This window comes from Oenanthe melanoleuca, chromosome 5, assembly GCF_029582105.1.
Source record: "Oenanthe melanoleuca isolate GR-GAL-2019-014 chromosome 5, OMel1.0, whole genome shotgun sequence".
In the NCBI taxonomy this organism is placed as follows: domain Eukaryota; kingdom Metazoa; phylum Chordata; class Aves; order Passeriformes; family Muscicapidae; genus Oenanthe; species Oenanthe melanoleuca.
This window is the reverse complement of record NC_079339.1, coordinates 43,064,373-43,089,254: the sequence shown is the minus strand read 5'-3', so window position 1 is coordinate 43,089,254 and position 24,882 is coordinate 43,064,373. Positions and strand designations below refer to the sequence as shown.

The window sequence follows — 24,882 nt, the reverse complement described above, 5'->3', positions numbered from 1 at the left end:
TTTCAAAAGCTATTTTAACTTTTCCCATACTTGAAGAAAGTTTGTCTGAAATTATTGTCACAGTCTAAATAAGGAGAAATCCCTAATGAGGGTATGTAATTTTTGGCAGAGTCTTCTACTTTTATGTTATGAAAACAAGTTCAGGGGTTGAGTTTTTGAGTTTGGGTGTTTTGCAGGTTTGGAGTTTTTTAACTACTTTGGAGTTTTGAGAAGGAGCTAAGTGATTTAAAAGCAAAGGATAGGCATTTGAACTCTTTAAAACCCATTAAAAAACAGTTTAGATCTTATTTTGTCTCATGTTCCTGCTCTATGAGCAAATTTGAATGAAAGAAGGCACTGTATAGAGATGCATGGGAAAATGTGAATTATACTGTTGATTCTCTAAACAACCAAGGCAAAATATCATTTGACTCTGACTGGGAAATAAATATTATCTTTTCTTTGAATTTTGAAGCTAAAACTATAGTTCAGCCTTCTATTCTTCTAATGATATTCCAGCAATAAAACTCATTCACAATTAGTTTGGTGGCACAGAAATTTTACTCTGATGTAAACCTTGGCAGAATTAACTCTGGCACCATCAGACAATCTTCCCACTGGTCACAGTGGAGGAAAAATGACATATACGAAGTATAAGCTCACAAGTGACTAAATTTAAGTTAAAAGCATGTGTCAGCTACTGACATCTCATCACTTGAAAAGTTGTACCACTGATGGTACAAGCCCTATACATGAGCTAAATTTCATTAAAGCCACTGATATGATTGAATGGGTATGGTTATGAATCACAAAATTCAGCATGCTTGGATTTTAACCAAAACTAGTCTTATCACGAATATTAGCCAGGTATTGTATTATTCTGAAGAATATCTTGCATCTAGAGATGGAAGTTTATATATATATGTCCATAAATATATGTATGCATGCATACACAATATTTAAGAAAAAAATATTCAGCATGGCAAAACTAGATGGGATTACATTATGCATTACCAAATATGTTGCAAAATGCACAGGAAAGAGTTATTGCCAAACGTTTGGTTTAAATTGAAGCTGCTGGATAACTAGAATTCACTATATTTATGTCTCACAAACTGTTCACTTAGGATTTCCCTTTTTGCTGTGTTATCTCAATAAGCAACAGATTGATTTTTTGTGTGAAGTACATCTGCTGGCTTTGGGGTCTAAGTTGCCTGTATCAAAAAGCAGAAAATCTTATGAAAGGTACAGGAATATTCACTTAGGGGTCAGATGACAGTAAAAGATTATTATGATTATCCCTCCCACACATATTATTCTCCAATGTAAAGTCTGTGCACTTAGCATTCATAATTCACTCCAGAACTTACAGAATCACTTCATGTGGAAAGAACTTCCAGAGACATCCAGTCCAGCCTTGTACTAAACCAGTGACAGTTAACAGAGGTGGCTCATTGTCCAATTGAGTTCTAAATATCTCTAAAGAAGGAAATCTGACTTCTTCCAAAGCTTGGAGAGGGAGAGGGGGAAATCCTAATATCTACTCAGAATTTTCCTTCTTGTAATTCTGTCTGTTGCTTCTCATGTTATCACTGTTTACTTCTAAAAAACTTTTACTTTGCCTTCTCTGCAGTCTCCCATTGTAGAGCTGTAGACCAAGACAATTCCCTTGGCCTTCCCTTCTATTTCATGAGCTTCAGGCTCCTGACCATCCTTACTGTCATGCTGCAATAATGTTTTCTATCTGCTTTTCAAGATTTGGTATGTCTTGTAGAGTTTGGGAATGTTATCTGACTGGATAGGTTCTCTGGCAACATCATTTTAAAATATGAAGATGAGACAGAAGCATAACCACATCTCTCCCTTCCTCTGCCTGCAGAACTTGGATACATGTCAAAAAATTAGTGATTTTGCAGGATGGTGTTTTGGGTTCCATGCTGAAGAACGTTTGCACCAAAAGGTAGAAGAATTTGACTCAATTAAATTTTTGATGTAGACTGTTTATTTTGTCAAGACATTTTCTGAAGTTTAACTTTTCTTCTCCTAACTACAGTATTTACATTGTACTTGTGCTCAAAGTTCATTCATCTACATTGTGACAATTAATGGTGTTTTCTGTGAATGGCACTGAAAACTGTCGATTCAGAACTTCAGAATTTACCCAAAGTAGGGCTGAACTAGTATTTGAACCAGAACTGAAAAACTAATCTGGGCTTGTTGAAGTATCCTAAATATTTTAGGGAGAATAAGAGAAACAAAATAAAAAAAAACCCCACGGTTATTGTTAGGAGTTCATAAGACGTATGTACATTTTTGCATTTGCCAAAATGGTGTCTTCAGAAGATTCTTTGGTCTTTATGTGTGAGCAGCTTAAGTACTTCCTAGGTTTAAGATTTCTATTATCAGTTATCTTAATTAACCTAATTTAACCTGGGTTCCATAGTAGCAAGGGTAGATCTGATATCATGGGGCAATAAAGACCAGTCCCATAAATTTGCAAGCTTTGGAACCTTTCCAGTCATCTCTCAGACAATTCTCAGTTTTAAAGAAGTAAGAGCCATTTGTTTTTCTGTTTCCAAACCTATTTTCTCTACCTTTGGTGAGGAAAAAAAAAACCCCAACAACAGGACAATTCAACCATGTGAACCACTGGTGACATGTAAAAGGGTAGTGAATAGATTCTCAATGAGATTCAGTGGGATGCAAATCATGTCATCATGTCAGGAACTCTGCAGTATAATGTCTATGGCACTACTCTTTTTTTTTTTTTTTAACCTTTTATTCTCCTTTTTTTTAAATACAATTCAATACTTCTTGGAAGTCTCTTGAGACATTGACAAATTCTGCAGGAGAAGAGATCTATACATTTGGTATCAATCAGTATAGACATTTAATTTACTGATAGAGTTCATAACCAGGAGTATTTCCTGGGGCAATAAATCACAAACTAGGATTACTGATCTAAGAGTTTATGATCTGGGCAGAACCAGGTGGTGTACAACTGTTTAGTCACCACTTTCATGTTCCCAAAAGAACAATATTGTTGCCACCTTCTGGCCACTCAACAAGATATTCTTGACTGATATGAAGAGATAAACCCTATCTGGAGACAGATCATTATGTTGTGACATAAAATCTTCAGACAGGTGTTAAATCAAGGATGTTGGAAGCATGCCACAGAATATTCCTCAAAATTTAGAAAAAGGAAAGCTATTTTAAAAAGGTTTTTAATTGCAAGGAACCCTTTTGAGCAGATGAATAATTCACATATCTCAGGCTGTTTAAAGGCAGAGCTTTTATTGAAAAATGTATATGCATTAATGAATTTTTTTTAAATCAATGAAATGTAAAACTGCATGAAAAGGGTTGATGTGGAAAAATCCTCTCTGTGTGTCTGGCCTGACAAAGAATATGCATATTTATGTGCAAATGTTTGTGCATGGGCTACTCCCATTCTTTTCCCACATGTATAAAATTAAATTTTACCATTTGGGCATTTTTCCCAGAGAAACTGGACCCATTGCAGAATAAGCATCCAGAAAATCAGGAAAAGTTGACATCAGCTGAATACTAGCATTCCTCTTCCTCATGTGACTGCCAACAGAGCTAGTTAAGTAATATCTGAAGGTGAGCTCAAGATTCATAAAAATACCAATGACACTCAAATGAAGTAAGTTAAAGAATCTGCTGGAAAAAAATTCCAGACATATACTATATCAGACAACCATAAAAATCCCCCAATGTATTGGAGGCCTCCTAATGTAATATGGAATGAAGGAGAAATTCCTTTGTACAACTAACTAAAGTGTGATTACAAAGGTGAATTTAAAATTGTCTGTGTCTTTAAAGAATTAACTCAACAGCAATATATATATATATATACAGGGACCATTCTGTTAAATGAGAATTTGATCTGGGTCCAAGTTGACCATCATGTGAAGCAAACTTTCTAAACTCTTTCGAGAAATGGGTCATACTTTATTTTCTTTCACTGTAACCTCATCCCTGGCAATTTAATTTAATTTCTTTATTTCCATCCATGGGTTGAATAAGATCAAATAAGATCACTGAAGATGAGAAACCAGGTAAAGAACACTCACCAACTGGTGAAGAAAAATATACTGTGCCAGAGATACAAAACTAATTCTTCAAATTCCTACATTATTCAAATGCATGGTTTAGGACACTTACAATATCATAAAAGCAGGATTGTTCAAGGAATGACTGATGTAGTAGAATGTGCGCCAAAGTGAAGCTGTCCAGAAAAATCTACTTATTCTCAGTGTAGGATACACAAAGATATGTATACTTTTGAAATTCCATATCATCTCCCTTGTCATATCTCTGCTTTTTTCCTAACACATAGAAGATGTGATATAATAGAAGATGTGATATAATATTTCATATTTCCTCCAGTGGACATCAGTCATATATTTTGAAACTAGGTATGGCTATTCATTCCCACCTGGGTTATTTTCTTTTCCACTTATCTTAGACTCTTGCTATCAAGTTCCAGAGATGTGACTGTGTCTTTCTATCAGAAATTCTATGTGTTGTATAAATACCAAGCAGCAACCTTGATCCAAGGTCTTGTCACCATAAATTGCACAACATCTTAACAGTACTTAGTCCTAAATTGGACATCTGGTTGCCTGAGGTTCTGTTCAGTGGGGAGAAGCATATTCAGAGCATGATTCAGATTTCATACCCTTTAAAGAAACATCTGAAACAGCTCATTTCTCTCCATTAACAACACAGACAGCCTACAGCAATCATGCTCCTAATTTAGCCATATACATTAAAGCAGCTAAGTAGAATGAATCTAGGCCAAGCTGTCTGTGTGCACATAGCACTGGAGTCACAGTCATTTGGACATGGTGCCCTGCATATTTCATTAATGCTCTATTCATCAGGGAACATATGCAATTTCACCCTAAAAATCAGTATTCCATGTTAAAAAACTGAGAGAATATCACTCTCTTAGGAACATGGAGCTTTTAGGCACACAAATTCATAGCAAATAGCTCTAAAGTAAAAGAAGAACAAGCATATCATTGTATGATTACACTTGGGGATACAATGAAAGAAAATGAATGTAGCTATACTGTTTGGTGCTCAAAGGACACTCAAACTTATATGGAATTTTTAAAATCTTATTAGAGAAAAACATAGGCCCCTTCTTTGCTAACATGAGCTCTAGCATTTTTGCAACTGATCAAGTATAATCAAGAACCAAAACTCAGTATTTATTTATTGTGTACTTCACAGTTCATACTCAGCTTCATAGTCTATGGACTAAAATATTTCTTTTGTCTTAACACATATGTAAGGTGTGAAGGGATGGTGCAAGGTCAAAGTAGCACAAAAATTAGGTTATATGACTCACTGTTTATCACAATATGTCATAACAGAAGTTGGGTATTAGTAATACTTGTTTTGAGTTTATATTCATTGATCCATATGTCAGTGAGACATACAAATCTATCATTAATGAGTTTATAAGGCTGTATAAATGCATGCAAAGAGATTACCTGCTGCTGCTTTTCTGGTGTCTCTCCCAGTATGCAAATGGATTAATCAGTAGTTCTGCATCTAGCAACAGCTTATTGCAATTATCCTAAGAGTCATGTTAGGGTAAAGTGAAAAATCTCACAGGATCTATGAGAAATCAAGACAAGCAGCATTCCTGATTATCAGGAAAATTTGGGATTTTAGTAAAAAAAAAAAAAAAAAAAAAAAATCTTGATATTGTGTCAAGATTTCCTCCTGTGTGTTAATGTTTAGCTAAATATTCCAGAGGGGCTGATCTGGTTGTGTATGTGATCTTGTTAAGGTCTTCATTCAATCAATCACACTATTTAGAAGATTTGCTTCTGGGTAGTGCTTTTTACTGAATGTGTAATACTGCTTTGTATTGAGTGTGTAAAGAATATCCATACCTTCACAGCATGACCTGTTAATTAACATATCAGCAATCAACAATTAAAACAGTTATTTTTGAATTCAGGTGGTGCAAACACATATATGATAACATCCCACAGTCATCACAATCTCTTAGAATTGTCCTAGGAGAGTCGTAATTAAAGTCTCTTCTTGGCCAGTCGTGCCTGATTTATTAGCCCCCTAAATTTATGGTAAACTAGATAATGTGGGTGTTTTCAGTTTTGATCACAATAAGGAAAAATGAAAGATACATCCAAGTCTTAAAAGACACTCTGTAAAGACATTTAACAACTGTGTTAATTTGTCTCCTTAGAGAGTAAGACTCCTTTCTCATGTCTCCTTTCACTGCAAACACAAACACATCACAGCTCACTTTCATTCCCAAATCCCTGCAATCCAGATTCCAGCTATCTTGAGTGTAACATCATTATTCCATTCTCTTCCATTTACTAATTGTGCCTCAAATCCTTATCTTTCTCCCCAAGATCCTTACATTCCCACTGTAGCTGGTAGATACTGTGCCCTCCTTTTCTCCTCCATAAACCTTCTACAGTCCATGTGCATTTATATTGCTGTTCCAACATCAAATGCATTAACTGAGGACACTGCTCTCTGCTCAGCAAATTTAGACTTCAAGTGCATCCCCAGGAATTTATTCCATATAAATTCATCTGTATTATTATTATGTACAGAGAAGGGGAAGTCAGATGGAGGAGAACTTAGCTGACAGCCAGTCTGTGGGCTGTGAACTGCAGGCAAACTTTGACCACATTCACCTCCTGGCCACTCATTCCTTTTCAGTGACTCATAATAAATGTTACATTCTTCATGGGGTTGCCCTGGAGGGGAATGGGGAGGAGAAAGCTGGTTGGAGTCCTTATTCTGCTTCCCACACTTTCTCCCATTCCAGTATATATTCCTGACCCTCTCCTACCTCCTCATCCTATTTTTAGAACTGGTACAGACCCACCTTTGAATTACTATAATGTCTCTGCAGTCATAGGAAAGATATTTCACATACCTTTATGTCTGTTTTCCTTCTCCATGCTTCATGCTCTTAGCACTTTAGACAGATGATATTCTTTAGAAAGACTTGGCTTATGCTGTTTTTAGAACAAGAGGGCTCTGGTCCCATACTGCAAGTTAAGTGAAATGAAAATAATAATTGATAACATTGTCATACTATTTTTAGAGGATCTAATCACAGATGAACAAGAAAAGGGTGTTGCTGTTGTCTCATTTTATTCTTAAGCTTATATAAGCTTTGCTGTAACCTGGAGAATCAGGGTAAGAGACCTTTCAGAATCTTTCAGCTAATCCACTTTCCTTCTTTTCTATGGATGCCTGACATCCTTTTGTTCACTACTAGAAAACTGTGAAGGTCATCTTCTTACTTTATGGATGATGAGAAAAGGAAGTGTCTCTTTTGTACTTATAAATACACTTGTAGAGCTGAGCAGATAGTAGCAGCATTTGTAGGTTGGAAATTTCTAGGGAGGCATATCAAGAGGACAAAGTCAGTAAGTGCCACCAGCAGCAGGCCCAAAAAGCAGCAGGAGGTTTCCTGTGCACCAGAGCTTACACTGATAACTAGCTATCTAATGAAGCAGCTGATAATATAATAGTTATTTTTTGTCCTCCCATGAATTTTCTATTTTCTAATTCTATTCATGTATCAAGCTAAGATGACAGAGAGTTTCCAGTGGCTGAATTGATGTAGGGTGAGAAAGGACCTCAAAAGAAAACAAAATTATATTTTAACAGAGAAAAGAATTCTGATTTTGCTCACACTTACTGAATTTACTATATACACACGGTTTCTTAGAGAAATATTAAAGGCTGTGCAGGATCTGTATATGAACATCACATTAGTTATCCCAGGTGCAAACAGCAAAGAAGAGGTGATTCCTAATACAGATTTACCTATATTACTTCAGAGAAAATTATGGAAAAAAAGGCATTATGATTCCTTGATTCTGCCTTCCCATGTAGTTTAAACAAATTTTTGATGAGCAAGGATGAGAAATCTGGAAGGAGGAATATAATATCTGACTGCCTTAAGAAAGCATCTCCTTACAAAAGCAGAAGTTTTTCATTTAGATAAATCCAAATTTTCATATAATTGGAGAAAAAGGTATCTAATTTGGCTTCAGAAAAGTTGGTACAGAGAAAGGTTGTTATCTTAATAATCTATTAACCTGACTTTTTCCCTTCTAATGTTAAAAGGAAAGCAGAAATTTCACTAAGAAAATATTATTTGAGTTGATTACATTTTCTGACTATTTATGAACTCCTGATTGAAAAGAATAACTCTGGTACCTGTGGTCCAGACCTCTGTATGTTGGTTCCAATGCACCACAAATATTAACCAAAGTCCCATCTGCAGAAGAACTCCATCCCAGATGAGATGGGGTCCCTAAATGTAGCTCTGGTCCTACAGTGGCTCAAAAGAAAGGTTCAGATAGTTCAGGTATCCTACAATTCTTGGAATCATAGCACTCCTTGCAATATTTAAAGCCATGCTAAATTACATCTGTTGAGAATTTAGACTTTATTTAGATGAATAAAACATGTAGAGTTACAAAACCAGCAACTCCTAGAAAAATATGTGCAATTTGAAATTAGTTTTATGGTATTTTTTTTTTTTCCCCCAACACCGTCTTCTTACCTTCTTATCTTATTACAGTGTTTTTATTATTAGCTTTCCTCCTTTCCTAGCACAGTGTGATTTCCACCAGGATGAAGCTTTGGCTAAGCTAGGCACTTTAACTGTGTGAGGCAAAGTGTGATGGTTTCCACAGCAAAAGGAAATGCTTTAAACCTGAGTGCAAATGTTCACTCACATGCAATACATTTTCCTTCCCCCTAGTGTCTGGCACATACTGTTACCTCTTGCAGGGAATCAGATATGTGTTTCTGCAGTGAATTATGCAGATAAAATGAAGAAAGATGTTTAAAATTCTTCAAGCAACTTATATAGGTAAGTTTAGTGCTATTCAGATTATCTGGGGCTAACTCAGAATATTGTCATTCCCCTGGAACAGTCCTCTCAGGAGGTTACACTGCAGAGTGTGAGAAACCTTCCTTTCCTTCCTTCCTTCCTTCCTTCCTTCCTTCCTTCCTTCCTTCCTTCCTTCCTTCCTTCCTTCCTTCCTTCCTTCCTTCCTTCCTTCCTCCAGTTTTCATTCATTTTTGTACTTGAATTAAACAATTGGTTTAATCTTTTATCTCCTGCAGATTATGAAGCATTTTTAATCCTAAACAAACCTGGAGCTGTCTGCCAGGTAAGATTTACACATTTACAAGGACTCAAGCCATGAATCTCTCTTAGGTACATTCTGTTAGCAGCCAGTAAGAGCCTCTAATTGGCATTTAATCTTGGTAACCTCTGCATTCAGTATCTGTCTGTCTTTGTCTTTTGCAAATGTAATGATTCTGTGATTCTCTGCAGTTTTCTTGCTCTCTGCTACAAGCTAGGCTCAGCTACCAGCTGGTTCAGAAACCTTCTGAAAATGTCCATGTCAAGGAACTCTGGCTGCCTATTTGAACAGATAAACATCTAAAGCTTCTAGGACGTGTTTATAGTCAAGCACAAAATTTTCTTTTCTTTATGTAAAATAATTAAATTAATAATATTACCAAAAGCAACAAAATATTTTCTCTCTGGCCCCAGAGATTCTGTAAGTTTGTCTCACTTTGTTGGGGGAATGTCTAAGAAGAATCTTTTGATTTGCAAATTTTATGAGACTTATTGCAATAAGTTTCAGGAAATTATTGGGGTCACTGATCTAATGAGTGCATACATCTGTGTCTTTATTTTTTCAAGTCATATAACAGAAGTAATTTTCTCAACAGCAAGATTATTATCATCTCTGGCATAAACATGACAAGGAAGTTATTCTAACCTAAGTGAGATCTCTGCAAGGTCACTAATCAGAAGCTGGGTTCACAAGAAAAATTCTCCAGTAGTTTTATGTTAAACTTTCAGAATATTGAATAGTGGAGATCAGTATTTTGGGGGTTATTAAAATGCTTTCCTTCAGTAAACTGTATTATTTATGAAAAATAAAAGAGAATTCTGTAAGTTCTCTGAGATTTCTAAAAGTACAAAGAGAGAGATAAGGTAGGTGATGCAGGACCAGATCCCCTGGCTAAAATGCAACTAGTTGCACTCTATGGTGTACTTTCATTTTTATTTTTCTGTCTTGACTCTGAGCATTTATAAAACATGATATTAGAGTTTAAAAAACCCCCAAATATTCATAACTTTTTGAAGTATTTGAATTAGAGTGAAGCTCTAAGGATACCTTCCAGTACATACTGTCAGAAAATGAGTCTGAAAGTCAGGGAATGTTATATTCATGGACTCTACTGAAAAGAGAAAAGGAGTATATTGTGGATTATGCTATCTATCTGAAATGCTTTTTAGGATGCACATTTTTCAATAAGAGAAGTTTATGCTTTGACTAAAAATCAAAGCTTACATATGTCTCTATCACAAGAATTGCTCTAAATAATTCAGCTAGACACTAAAGTAAAAATCAGGAGATAAACAGTTATAAATAGTGCCATGAAGATTCAGGAGTCCTGAAATCCATTAAATCTTTTTTTCCACTCTGTGAAAAGTGCCATTGTTGTACTGCTCTGGTGATATGGTGCACATATCCCAGCCCATTGCATTAATTTGTATCTAATTATATGTTCCTGCCTAATCAATCTATAAATAACCATCTGACAGCCTCTGTAATCATATCATGTCATGTTACAGGCTGCCTCTCAAATGCAATGTCATTTGTCTCTCTCAGTACAGCTGGTTGCTCAAAACATGGTTTAAAGTCCTTCATTCTTCTTTTGCTAATAATATCTTCTGTACTTCTTTCTTTTATTCACTCCAACATACTAGAATACCAAATACACAGGCAGAGGAGTAAGAATTATTAGCATACACATGCTGAACTGGCCACAGCAGGCTGAGGTTTGTGTAGCTCTGCCTTCTACATGGCCTCCCAAAAAGCCTACTGCCCTAATGTACCTAATTCTGGAAAAGTAAGGAGAATTTATAGCTGAGCTACTAACTGAGAATAAATAATTTCACAAAGCATGCATGTTTTAGTTGCTACAAGTACCTTTTTTTACATCTTTTTAAGCTTAAAATTTTTCTGAAGTGAATTTTGCATATAACTGTCTGAAATAGTTTTGACATGCCCCATTTGCTTGGATTTCATGAGATCTGAAATTTTAGACAGTGTTTGATGTTCCACTCAGCCATAATTATGGTTAAGTAAATATTGGGAATAACTAGGTATGTCTGCATGTTTCTGCTTAAGATTCTTGGATTTAGAAATAACAACAACGTGGAGACAATGAACCCTAAAAGGAGTCAGCACATCAGTTTCATTTTTTAATAAAAATTCATTAAAAATTTAAACAAGCATTCACAGATAGAATCCTTTTGTAAACGTGCAGAACTTCTATAGTTATAAAAACTTCATAAATTTGTGAGTTGGCAGCAGCTGAATGGATGCTAAAGAGGTAGCAACCTGAGAAGAGGTGTGATAGGAAAAAGCTGCTAGGACATAAAATATAGATGGTGGAGCTAATGCTGTGTGCTGTCATTTTGTGTGAGTCCAGGTGCATAGCACGTGTAAGAGTGGAGAAAGCTGCATTTCCTTCAAAGAGAGAAATTGATCCTGTTCATTCCTGAGGTAAAAAAGGTTATTTACCATGACTTTATTAATTGTGCAAATAATTTCAATAATGTACATACATTTGTAACTAGTAAATATTTATTGCAAGAAGTTACTGGAACATCTAACTATGTCTGTGGGTACACATCTTTGAAGGGTTCATTCTTTCTGTAAAGTGAATGATTCAGTGACCCTTGAACAGAAAATATTTGTGATGAGGTGTGCTAGTAAAACATTGGTTATGCTATCAGGAAACCACAGCTTGAAGGCTGTTGAGGAAAAACAGAGGATTGTAACAGAGACTCCCTGAAAGTTCAAGTATGGGATAATTGCAGAGGCCTGGAATGTGCAAGGAAGGAACAATACCAGAGGTGCCAGGTCTATTAACTGAGATCACAAGTGGTCATCCCCCACAAAAATATTTTTTAAAAGTAAACTGAGACATACATAAGTAAATGAAAAAAATAATAAACAATCTTTCACAATAACAAAAAACAAAAACAAAAACAAAAAAACCCAAAAAAAAACAACCGAAAAAACAAAAAAAACAAAACAAAACAAAACAAAACAACAACAACAAAAAAAAACCCTGAAAATACAACTATGGTACAAAAGGAGGCTTTTTATTTCTCTTGCTCTCATACTTTGAATGTAACATGGTTGCAAACCAGCAGGAAGCCATAAACACCAATAGAGAGTGTTTAAATCAATAGGAAAGAATAGGTTTTCCAACTGCAGCCTTTGCAATCTTAAAAACAGCATTAAGAGGCAGAAGGAACACATTGCATTCCCCATACAATTTTCTGAGTGTCACAGAGGTTAAGAAGCTCCTTGACCATATCAGCAGGTAAATCTTCTATGTTCCAAACCCAGCAGGAACATCAGTAATTTACAGCAAGGGATCTGTGCAGGATCTTCTGTTTTTCATCCACAAAGAGCATTTTTGTTGTTTAGGTGCTGTGCATGGTTGAATTTCCTGTGGTTTCTTAACAAGAGAATTGAATTTGTTGCATAGGAGAATTTTTGATGTTCGTACTTGAAATAAATCTCAGACATCTCAGGTTTATTTCTCTGATGATTTTCCAGCAGTAAGTTTTTTAAGGTGTCTCTTGCCCTCTCTCCCCACTTTCCAAGTCAATGGTAATACAATTGTTTAACTCTGGCCTGCTGACAATAAACTTTTTTTTTTTTGACTTCCAGTGAATATGTGATGTCTTAGCCACCTAGTAGATAAGCTGCAGATAACAAACATGACAGTATACACAAGTCACTAACTGGGTTAGAAGTTAGAATGCAGAAGTTGCATTCTTCCTCTTTCCAATTTAATTATTGCAAAATTTCAATAAAGTATTAGTTATTTTAATTTTTTATGGAAGAAAGAAAGGACTTCAGCTCATGAAAAAGTGCAAAGACCTGTTCTCCTGGGTTTAATGGCACTGAGAAATACACTGCAATAAAGATATTGAGGAAGTTTCATGCACATGTGCTTATTTTGATAAACAGACTCCAACAACATTTAGTTTCAAGAACAAAACTGGTCTGAATGATAAGTCTCTCATGGAGAGCCTATCAATTCTATGATAACAAATTGATACCTGCAGAGGGGATAGAATTTTTTTATTTTTTTACTGTTTGTATGTCAAATTAGGAGACTGGTGCTGTTAGTGATATTTGACTGAATGTTGATCATTTTACTGTTCTTCCTAAAAGGGGTTAATGATGATACTGATGGCTTCAAGTCCAAGAAAGAATTCCAAGACTGCAGCTGCAGTGCCTGGGTTACTGGAGTATTAAGAGTTCCCAGAGGATTTCAAGAAGATCTATTTCAAATCTGTAAACTTATGAAAATTTCTTTTTGACAGTCAGGAGATACTCTCACAGAGGCAAAAATTACTGTAGTTTCAGGAATCTAATTTGAGTGTGCTACAAGGGAACAACCTTAGAAAATAATGTTGTGCTCTACTTAAAGCAGACAAAGGTGGACAAAGGTTTGAACTGGTTAGAAATACCTTAATAAAAAAACTATCTGAAAAATATGAAGTTCATATATCTATAAGGATAAAGGATCTGGAATTGTTTTAATTATTACTGCTAGACCTCCACAAAGAAAAATTAAGAAATGCTTTTGATTAATATTTGTACAGAAATAAGCAAATTTTGGTCTTCTATGTTTTTATCATTGTTGGTCAACCCTTGTTTCACTGGTGAAAAACTTGTATTCTTTTTTCCAAAAGCTGTCAGTTTCTGTATCTTTGTCTGACACCTATAAACAAGGTTGTCAAGGTGGATGGAGGTGAGGAGCAGCTGGGGCAGAATTACACAGACACACATGCACAGTTATCTGCAGCATCCATAGCTAAAGGAATACATGGATTCTAATGGCAAATGTTGCTTCCAGGGACAAAAGGGAAACAGTTTGAAAAAGTTTATAAATCATTGAAAACTACAGAAATTTATTTAAATGACAAAGGTCCTGAGCTGTCAGAGTACATGTAAGGAAAAACATCAGATTCAAATCTGAATGATCAGATTAGCCTGTTGATTTAAAGCTGTTATTGTGCCCAGGTTCTTAACACCTGAAATAAATTGATGTGATGCCACAGATGTGTTAATACTATGTAAATGCAAAGACAAAGTCTTTCAAGAGCACAGACTCAAAGTACTTCTCTGCCATGGACTGAACCTTTCACACATTTTGAAATGCTCCTTAAGTATAAAGCAACCACCATGCTATCTTAATAAAGTTTTGTAGTTGGCAAAGCATCACACTTTGAAAGGTAATTTAATGCTGCTGAAGTTAGAAGCTGTTTTTAGGTTTAAAGTTGCCAATTATACTGCACACCTGCACCACACAATTCTACAAGGAATTCTGGTCCTTTTTCTCATCATATCAGCGTGTGTATGTATGTGTTAAGGTTTTTATTCTTACAGTAGAAAGATAAAGTATTCACAGAATGTTATCTGCCTTGAAAAGATGTTATTTTGTGATTTTGAAAGCACACAAAATCATCTTGGTAATTTTTTTCTAATTAAGACACCATGTGACAAGGTTTGTCTTATATATATCTCAATAGTAATGAACATATCTGCTATTTTTACATATTTTCAAAATCATTTGACCCCTCTGCTATATTTCCATTTAAAGTAAATGAAGATTTTTAAACTACTGAAAGTGGTAATGAAATTTTTGTGATCTGGCCAGTTACATGAAACTGTTCTTTACTCTGAATTTTAGTTATAAGAATGAAGAGGAAAATTCCTTACCAGTAATTTCATGTCTTCTGCTCCAAAGAGGATTATGGTAACATAATGTTGTGACAGAAAAATCAAAGGAGAAAAAGCACATAAATCCCTATTGAGATAAACTTACCCATGTAAATTTACTTCCATTTTATCATGTTGTATAGCAGAAAGTTTATCTATTATTAGTTGCCATAAATGTATCTGCAAGACACACTTGAAAATGTTGATTTATTTGAGAGAAAATTAAAACAGCTTCTTTTTTAAATCTCTGAACCCACAACAAATTAAAAATTGCCTAAGCAATTTATTTGGTGAGGTGATATTTTAAAAGTACATTTTCAACATTTTCTTCAATAGAATTTCTAATCTGTTACTGATAAAAACCCAGAGTTAGCAAAAGATTGTTTCCCCAGGCACTGAAAACTGTAAAACTTTTTTTCATCCTGTATGTCCCTTTCCAAATAATGGTCAGATGGAATCCTCAGGAAATATGGATGTTTTCTAGAGCTGAAAGTCTCTTTTTCCTAAGGAAGGAATAATGTTAGTGGGTACCTTATTGAAATGCTTTTTAGGCCACTGAATTCAAAGTGCTGCATAAGAACACAATCTTTTATAATTTTATTTCACGTCTTGACCAGAATAAAGAATTTATGGCAGGTGAAAATTGAAAACATAGGCTGACAGGAATGAAGTTAGTACAGAAACCTTGAAAATGCAAAAATGTTCAGATTTTGTTCACTGTGATTTTCAGGGTAATTGCAACTCATTTTTTAAACTATTTAAACCAATTTCCCCTCTTCCATTACTCCTGTTTCTCTCATTGCATGTTTTTTCCTCTTGCTTTTGTACTGACAGTAGAACATTTTACTTAATGACTCAGAACATTTGTTGGTTTTTTTTTTTTTTTAATTCAGTTCACAGGATACTTCAGTGTTCTACTGGAAAAGAAGTACCATCAAAATTTATAAATTATGCTAATTTTAAAATTATTAATAATGTAGATCTGCAGTAAGAATGCAATAGTTAAGAAATGGAAATGTTGCCTTTCCTATTTTTAGTCTTCTAATCATATGCAATTTAAGACACATGACCATTATAAGAGGCTTAAATTTTAAATTTCTTCTCTCTTTTATGAAATTGACCAAGTCCCCAATGACAGGAAACTGTACCTCACATTTTTAATTGCCAGAGTAATCCAGAAATTTTCTATTTATAATGCATTTTGAAAACAGAAAAATTCTAATCATAATGCTCACGAGAGCAATTCTTTCAATTTTTAGTAGATTAGAATAATTTCACTGTTATAACTCAGAACATGGAATGAAGCATGAGGAAAATCTCTCATGCTTAAGGTTGGGCTGTGGATAACTAAGTGCTGAGAGATCTCATAGGAGAAAGTCCTGCTTTTATAATTCAGTGACACTGAGAGCATGTTTAATCTTTCTTAGTTATAGAGAATCTTTCTTCTGCATCTGGAAACAGAGACTGGTTAACATTGAGAAGCTGTCTGATCCATCCAGGGGTTACAGATTTTATGCTCTTCATGGGCATAGTCATAATCCTTAACATCAGTGTACAGGTCTCACTATTAAACCAACACATAGGGAGAATTCTGGAGTCAGGTGTTAGAAAATAACTTAAAACACTTCCCATAAATCTGAATAGTCAATAAAATAATATAATTTCACTGTATGATGATGGCAGCCTTTGGAAGTGAAACTTCACTCCCTACTTAAATTAACATTTATTTTAGAAATAAGTACTTTTGTAAAAGGAATACTTTCAATATTTGCACATCTGACCAGACCTTGGAGCTTTCTTTCTGAATGCTATTGAAAGACACAGTTTTTACAGCCTGGTTTAAATCTCAATACAAAAGACAGACCATTGGCTTAGACTTGAATTTGAAATTACACTCCCACTGGCATATACACAGACAAACAGAAAGGTAAGATAAGTACCTTATATTAGGAAATGCTGAGAAATATATATTCTCTCATAGTTTTGTTTGATTTGGAAATAAATATATTTGAAATAAGCCTTGAGACTGTAAATTCCAGCTCCACTGAGCATGAATGCTCAGCTTTGAGGCTTAAGCAATCCTCTTCAGGTAGAAGACATTAGATTAAAAATATCTTATTCAAAATTATCATAATGATTTAAACTATTTTTTTATTTGATTGTCAATTTATATTAGAAATATAAATGCCAATGAACAGCAGGCATTTTTTAGAAATGGGAGTGAATTCAGAGATATTCTTTAAGTACTAAAAACTAAAAGTACTATTTTTTAAGAACTACTGGTTTTAGAAAGGACAAGCAAATAAACTGTAATAATATGTAAAGGAATGCTAAAAAGACATGCTGGTGTGGTTTGGTTCAGACAGAAAGCGTGTGAAGAAAATATTCCAAAATTAGTCTCAAATTGAGTTCCATTTATTTATTTCTGTTCCTTAACAGTTAATTTAGGGGACATTCCATCAAAGTTGAGGTTCACTAGAAAAATAAATGCAATCTTGCTAACATGCCTACCAATTTACAGGAAACATGAAATACATTTTGATTAAATTACTTCTTTTATTTGAGGTTCAGCATCTTTTGCATAGTGTCAAGTCTCTTAGGAAGTCTTAGGGGCATAAATAAAACTCACTTGTTAAAAACACAATGGAAATTTCCTGAAGGGAACATGCTTACTTTGTCAGGACTTTGGGAATTGAATGACAAAATATAGTTTTTTTGTCTTTTAATTATTTGGATTTGGTGAAAGACATTTAGAGAGGTTAAACAAAGTTTGCATGTGGTCCTACAAACCCTTCAACATTTTTTTCTGCTGCTCATGTGACAAGGTTAACCAGAAAATTCTGCTATCCTTCTCTATAACATATTGCTCATTGAATGTCCATTATTTAAAACTCAAGAGGTGTGAAGGAAAGATATAAATTATCATTTAGATGACCGATTATAAAAGAAACTTATAAGGACTTAATAAATTTAAGTAACAACTGGAGATTAAAAACATTCAACAGATATTATTCTTTAATATAGTCCATACTTTATTAAAAACATAAAATGAAAAATCCTCTGCAATTGACAAGTTCACACATTAACTGAAAAATGTAATAATTTTGAAATTTATAAAATATTATACTTAGAAATACTGAATTAATTAACTTTTAACTTTTTTTACAATGTCCAATCTAGGCATTGCATAAATAATCAATTATTTATGATTAGCTTCTGCTGTCTTTTCTGATCCTGTTTTTCTCTAGTGTCTCTTCAACTGAACTAGTGTACCAGCATCCTAAGTATCATTAAATAATAAATCAGTCAGTAGTATTCACCTCATCATACTCCAGGTCACACAATCTATCATTTCTGAGAATTCTCATTAACCTTTGAGGATTAGTAACCTGGAAATGTGCTTTGTCATTGAAATAAGGGAAGAAAAGGCAAGGAGAAAGAATTCTTTAATAGGTTGCAGTTCTCAGAGCAGGATAACCTTGTCCTGATAGAGACTAGTACAATTTCCCTCTGGAACTCTCTAATTTCTCTTCACACACTGGTTATATTTTACAAAGTGCTTGCATTTGTTATGTTAAGCATGTATTGATATGCTATTTATTTTTTTTTAATCTTACCTGATGACAGAGGGGAAGAAGCAGAGGGGAATAACTTGTGTTGGACATTCCTTGGCAGCAGCTGACAGCAGTTGTGATCTGGTAATTGATCCTGAACCATGTGAACACTGTTAAAACTCACTGTTTTGGTGATTCTGGTAGAATTTCTGTTTTTGAAACACAAGTCAAAAGAACTGGGAAAAGAGGGGAAAAGGGATCATTCTTTAGGAGAGGAGCAGCAGTTTAGGAGAAACACATTACCTGACAATTTCCTGTACTCCTCTCTAATTCAGGCTAAATGCTACTTTAGTTTGCCCCTTTTGTGTGTGAAAAGTCATTCATTACCCTAAGTGCAGTTTCAGGCTTTGTGTCAGCTTCTAATAGTGCCAGCTCCTAATAGTGCAGTTTATCACCAGGCAAGAGGGAAAAGCACAGAAAAATTAGGTTAATCAATACCGGTGCAGTGTGTTTGACATTACTTTCAGAAAGGTTTCCCATGTCATTGCTAACTACAGACCGTAAACTGCCTGAGGTCTGTGTGTGCTCTTGATGTGAGTGCTGCTTCCTCATGTGGATCACAGCTCTAAGCTCCTGCTAATCACACACCCCCTGCACACACCTAGCATCTTGGACTGTAAAAAATGTGGCACCACTGCTTCCAATATTCCCTCTCCTGGAAAAAAAAAAAAAAAGGTTATAATGTTTCTAACTGGCACACCTAGGCAAAAATCCCTAAACAAATGTTTAAAACTTATAAACAGTATTTTTCCCTGACATTTAAAACTGTTTGGTAGGCAGGGATTTGTTGGAGGCTGGTGTTTGGGGTTTTATGAGAATTTTGGTATTTTTACACTGGATCAAGGTAGGAAATGACAAACTGACAATGGAAAAAATATTTGGGGCACTTCATTAGTAAGGGCTAGGATGTATGATAATATGCTTACAACCATAGGGAACTTAGGAGGAAAAGCCTCCTTTTTGTACTGCAGAATCACAGGACTTCCAGAAATGTGCAGATTCACATGTAGGATTAAAAAAAATGTACAAATCCTTTATTTGTGGAAATAAAAATATGCTAATATACCGAAGGTGGGATTTGAGCAAATGCTGATGTTGACTGCAATGATGCTTTGTGATGAAAATGACAACCTGATGTAACTATGGAAGTTACTCCCCATATCTTTAGACTCAAAATTTCTTGGTCTTGCATGTTGGAATACCCCCTGTGAATTAGGTAGCTTCCCTCTTTAATTTATTTTCTAAAAGCCACGAGTCTGTTTGAAGTTTGTTCAGAGCATGATCTGAGTACTGTGTGTTTTAGCATTGTAAAAAGCATTGCTATAATTTAAAACATGTTTTATATCAGTTATTTTAAATTACATGTTCTTGAAGATATGTCATCATTTTTGTAAACCTCAGTAAAATATTCTTCTTTTTTTTTAGAAGAGTTACTTATAAAGTTTATACAATTATGTAGTCTGAGATAAAGTTCAAAGACCTGAGGAGGAATACCATTCAAATTTACAGAAACCTGCAGTCCAGATCCTTGGTAGACTTAGAGAGACATTACTTCACTGAAATTAATGGAGCCATACAGACTTGCTCCAACTCAAAAATTGTACTGGAATGTTTATCTAAAGATAATGTAAGAATCTTTCATCTTGAAATTGAGTAAGGTAGTTCATAAATATAGGCTTTCCTACAAGACTTTTGGTATGAGTGTGGTTTTTATTTGAATGAGGACAAAAGGTCTACTCTCAGCATAAATTAGAGATAAAACAGGAAAAGGAAAAAAGGACAATTAGAGAGATACACTGTCAACTGATAAAACTTGAGTACAAGCAAGATATGTTCATTAAATTGACCCTGAGTGGAATTCTTATGTGCTACTAAAATTTCAGGACCCAAAGTTTATTTCTCAATTATTTTTCTACTCACATTTTTTACATGTTAAAAAGTCTTCTTCCTGCCTGCAGATTAATTTATTCTAAGGTCAGAAGGGGATTATTATGATCACTTATTCTGAACTTTTATATAAGCCTGCCCCAATTTTGGGAGCAAAATAATACAATTTCCTCCATAATAATCTGTATTTTTATGTGTGTTTTTTTTCTTTTTTTTTTTTTTTTTTTTTTTTTTTTTTTTTTTTTTTTTTTTGTTGTTGTTGTTGTTGTTTTGGTTTGGTTTGGTTTTTTTTACAGTACTTTAAAAAAGTAAGATATAGATTTCACTGGGAACAATGTCTCACCCTATGATTTGACTGTAGGGCAAAAACAGGCACACATCCCTGCTATTCTTTTATCTCTATTATTCAGAGAAAGTGTAACAGTTTGTGGGATAGACCTTCTAAAGCTTTTCAGTGCTTGCATTTTACATGCCAGATTTCTTTGGTTCCTGTAAACATTTATGCAGAAGTGTATAGAGATTAATTTGTAAAATGGGTCTGGAGGAATTACACTTTTCAATTGGCATGTTGAATAATTGTGTCTCTCATAGGCTGCTATAATAATTATTAATCATGATAGAATACATATTTCTGATAAAATGAGGGCAAAACTCAGACTTTTAGCTCTGAAATGTACATTCTTATACCCAGTTACTTGTATGACTTTGTTATATCAGTGAGCCATTTGACAGAAAACAGAGGCACACTCCCTATTCAGTTAATCATGCATATATACATATAAAGATACTTCTCCTAAAGGAATAAGCATTATTGACACTTGCAGGCCCAAGTATATGTTCATTTTAAAAACAAAGAGAAGAAGGAGTCCAGCTTTAATTCTGGCTGAAATTATGTGGAGAAATTTTGAATTTGTAAATTAAATGTTGAATTCAGTGAGTATTTAAGAGGATGGTAAAATGACCAGGGTGGCCACAAAGGTGCTTTGGACCTCACAGTGAATCACCTAGTCTGGAGAAATGTTGGCAACAGTGCACCTACAGCAATACCTGTAGGCAGTCTTTGAGCATTTTATTCTGGCAGCTAATAATAAATGCACTGTGTATTTTACCAGCCCTGGTATTCCCTGGGTAATGGCCAAGGAGGAAAGCACTTATGTACCATGTGCATCTACTTAAAAGCTGGAACAAATCTTTATTTTTATTAGATAAGTAACTCACTCATGGTCTTCATTTTTACATAGCAAATGCAAATGATTTTCTGGAGCATTTCTGAGGAATTATGCTCTCTTCTGAAAAGTCTACATTAGGAAGGTGATACTTTATTGGTATCAAATGAAACCTTGCTAACCACTTAAAAGCTAAAATTGAATGAAATTCTGCAACTGTGCCTTTTATACCTAGCATATGCATCACTTTTCCTTACAGTGCACAGCATGTAAGATAATTTAAATGAACTTTATACTGCCTTATGATGCAGTGAAATAAATAAGTGGAATGATAACCACTGTGATTGGCTAGGAATGAAGACTGGAAAATGGAGATAAAATGTGCTAAATTCTAGAACACTTTAATAATAAATATTATTATACTGAGTTTTAAGTGATTTAGCATATGTGGAAATCATTATAAAATTCAGAAATGCCAAGTGGGGAAAAATTGTGCCATAAAATTGAAAACTATTGGAACCCAATGTCAGGCCTAAGAAGAGTTGTTACCAGAGCTGTGTGACAGTTTGACACTGTGTGCTAAATATATAGAGATAAGTTTGAAAAGTAGTGGTTTTGATTTGTAAACATGCATATGATATTCTAGCTAAACAAATCTACTCGTACCATATGGAAACTCCATGAATGATGCAGAACAATTCTCTATATTTTATTAATACAGCACCTGAACAGTTTATCAGAATGTTTGTCAGTATTGTTTAATAGCAGATAGTTTGACAAACAGGCAGGAAGGCATGACTTCAGGAAAATATGTTATTATTTCTGTGTTTATTTACATGCTTTGAGCTATTTTAATTTGGCAGATTTTACATCAATAGCTAGAAATTGAAAGAACAGCATTTGAAAAAAACAGGCTAAAAGCATAAGATTTTTTTACACCACAGATATCACAAAGATATTTTTTGATGTTCAAAATAAGGAAAAACAAACAGCTCTGTTCTCCTGTCCTTGAGATATAAAGTAAAAAGCTTAACTGAGTATAGATGACTATATCTTGAGTTATATTTTCTTCCTACTATTATGATTCAGTAATGTTTTAGTTTGGAAAACTGATTTAAAGCCCAGTATTGCCATAATATTGGGTATTCCAGATTTGCCAACTGACTGCATTAGAATCAACTGAAAGATACAAATTTTAGGCTGAATGTGTTCCAGAAGAAACCAGGAACCAACGTGGTGTTCTGCTGCAATGCTACAGACAGCATGCATGGTGGGCAAGAGGTACCATCCTTCGGAGGAAAGCAAATTTTCTTTCAGTTCTTCAATTAATCTGGTCTCTGCACACAGTAATGGCCAGGCACTCTGAGATACAATGCTCTATTAGGCACAGACACTCATTGCCTCTGTAGGACCAGCAGCTGCTGCAAGCTTCATGGGTAGCAGGCAAACACAGATGGTGCTGGAGTGATGCTGGTCCACAACACATGACACTATTCTTGCTGTCTTTGTCTCATTCCAGCTGCTAACTTTGATTTGCCCAGTGACAACAATTGTTAAAGTGATGTCCAAATGCCATTTTCCACATGAAGCATAGATTATACAAAGGCTACTGTACCTGAGGACCTACTCTCAATACTAGAAAATAATCATAGATTTTGGCTGAAGGGAAGGGCCAATGTTTAAGGAAGCACTTTCAGAGAAATGTCCCTGACTGCAGAGTTCTTAACACTTTAGGTTTAGTACACCCTAAACATCAGCCCCTAAAATACCACAAATCCTTACTGATATATCTCTACTCTGTATTGTGATGTTTATTCTGTCTAGCACCATATACCACATCCATTTATGTCTCCATTTCTTTATCTAAGTCATTAGAAGGTATCTTTGCTGCATCCACATTAACATGTTCAACAGACCTTTTGAGTGAACTAGCATCTACTACCTTTTTTATTAAGAACATATTTTCCATCATAATTTGTCACAACACTTATAGGTGATCAAAATATGTCAGTTGATTTTATGTTAGGGTACCTTGAATATAATTTTAAGATAATCTATTCAAATAACCAGAATTACTCTATACCCAACACTATAAATTGCAGCTACAGCATGTAAAAAAGTTAGAAGATACTCTCAAAATCTTTATTACTGTATGGATAATATAACACTACTATTTTCTGTAATTCTGTATATTAAGTAATAGAACATCAATAAGGAGAAGTATAAGAACTGAAGAGAATAATCAGAAAAATCTTATGGAGAATTTAAGACCTTCCTTAGAAGACAAGTGTAATTGAGGTTCTTGTTAATAGACAAGTATGAATTAGAATGAAATTACACTAAATAACCAGTGTTTGTAAATATATATGTGTCTATTTTAGAACAAATTGATTGCAAAGGAAAACAAGTTTTTATTATCTATAGTAATACAGCGATATAAAAATAATATTGAAAATACTTGTAAGTAGAAGAAAGAAGGATAAGAGTAGAAAGATCTCACCACTCCTAGATTTCACACTTGGTTATTGCAATTTTGACATCTGTTGGTCAGAAGAGGCATCTGGATTCTTGGAAGGAGCAGTGGTTTCTGTGGTGGTAGGAGAGGGGAGCCCTACAAACCCTTTATTTATATTCTCTCAGGGTCAGGTGGGAGCTCCCAGGGACACCCCAGGGACAGAGAGTTTTACACTGGGTGATGCTATGCTGTGAGCCAGGGGATACTTTTGAAGTCTCTGAGGGTCTCAGTCATTAGAGCTGCCTATTAAACTCAGCAGTTGAGTTCATTATGGCTCGTGATGGCCCGTCAGCTGAGATGTGAGTGCTCAGGTAATTCCCAGGAGTGAATTATCACAGCTGAATTCAGCTGAGTAAGGACAAAGCCACCTCGAAGGATTTCCCTCTCCCCTTACCTTGTTCAACACCCAGCTTGTAGCCTGGAGCTCTCCCTCTGCACCTGGGAGGTTACTTTGCAGCTCATTGCCCCAGTGGTTGAGCCACCAGCATTCCAGTCTCTATTCCTGTGTAGCTTGTGGGTTCTTCTTCCCAGACCTGGGATGATTGGACAGCAGTACTCTCCTTTATCTTATCTGAAGTTCCCATCACAGTCCAAGTTCTAGTTAGTAGGCATATTTGGGGGAAGGTCACACTTTTGCTATAGTGGGCAAAAGTCCTTCAATGATTTTATCAATGTTTAAGCCATTAATGATTTCAGTTTCTCCCAAAAGCCCAAAACTCCCTGGAATGCATTGCTGATTCTGTTCTAGTTAGTGCTGAGGGCCTGTGACATCCCATAGGATTACTCTAATTGTGATCTCAATTCTAAAGGTAGCACTAGAGATTGTA

The 24,882-nt window shown here is 34.9% G+C and overlaps 1 long non-coding RNA gene across 1 annotated transcript; it reads right to left on the bottom strand.

Moving 5' to 3' along the window:
• Window positions 1-12,223: 12,223 nt before the first annotated feature.
• LOC130254430 (uncharacterized) lies at window positions 12,224-24,533 on the bottom strand. Its single transcript, XR_008840711.1, has 3 exons — window positions 24,450-24,533; window positions 18,491-18,663; window positions 12,224-12,844 (listed from the first exon to the last, which is right to left on the bottom strand). It is a non-coding gene; the product is annotated as an uncharacterized LOC130254430 (long non-coding RNA).
• Between the last annotated feature and the right edge of the window lie 349 nt (window positions 24,534-24,882).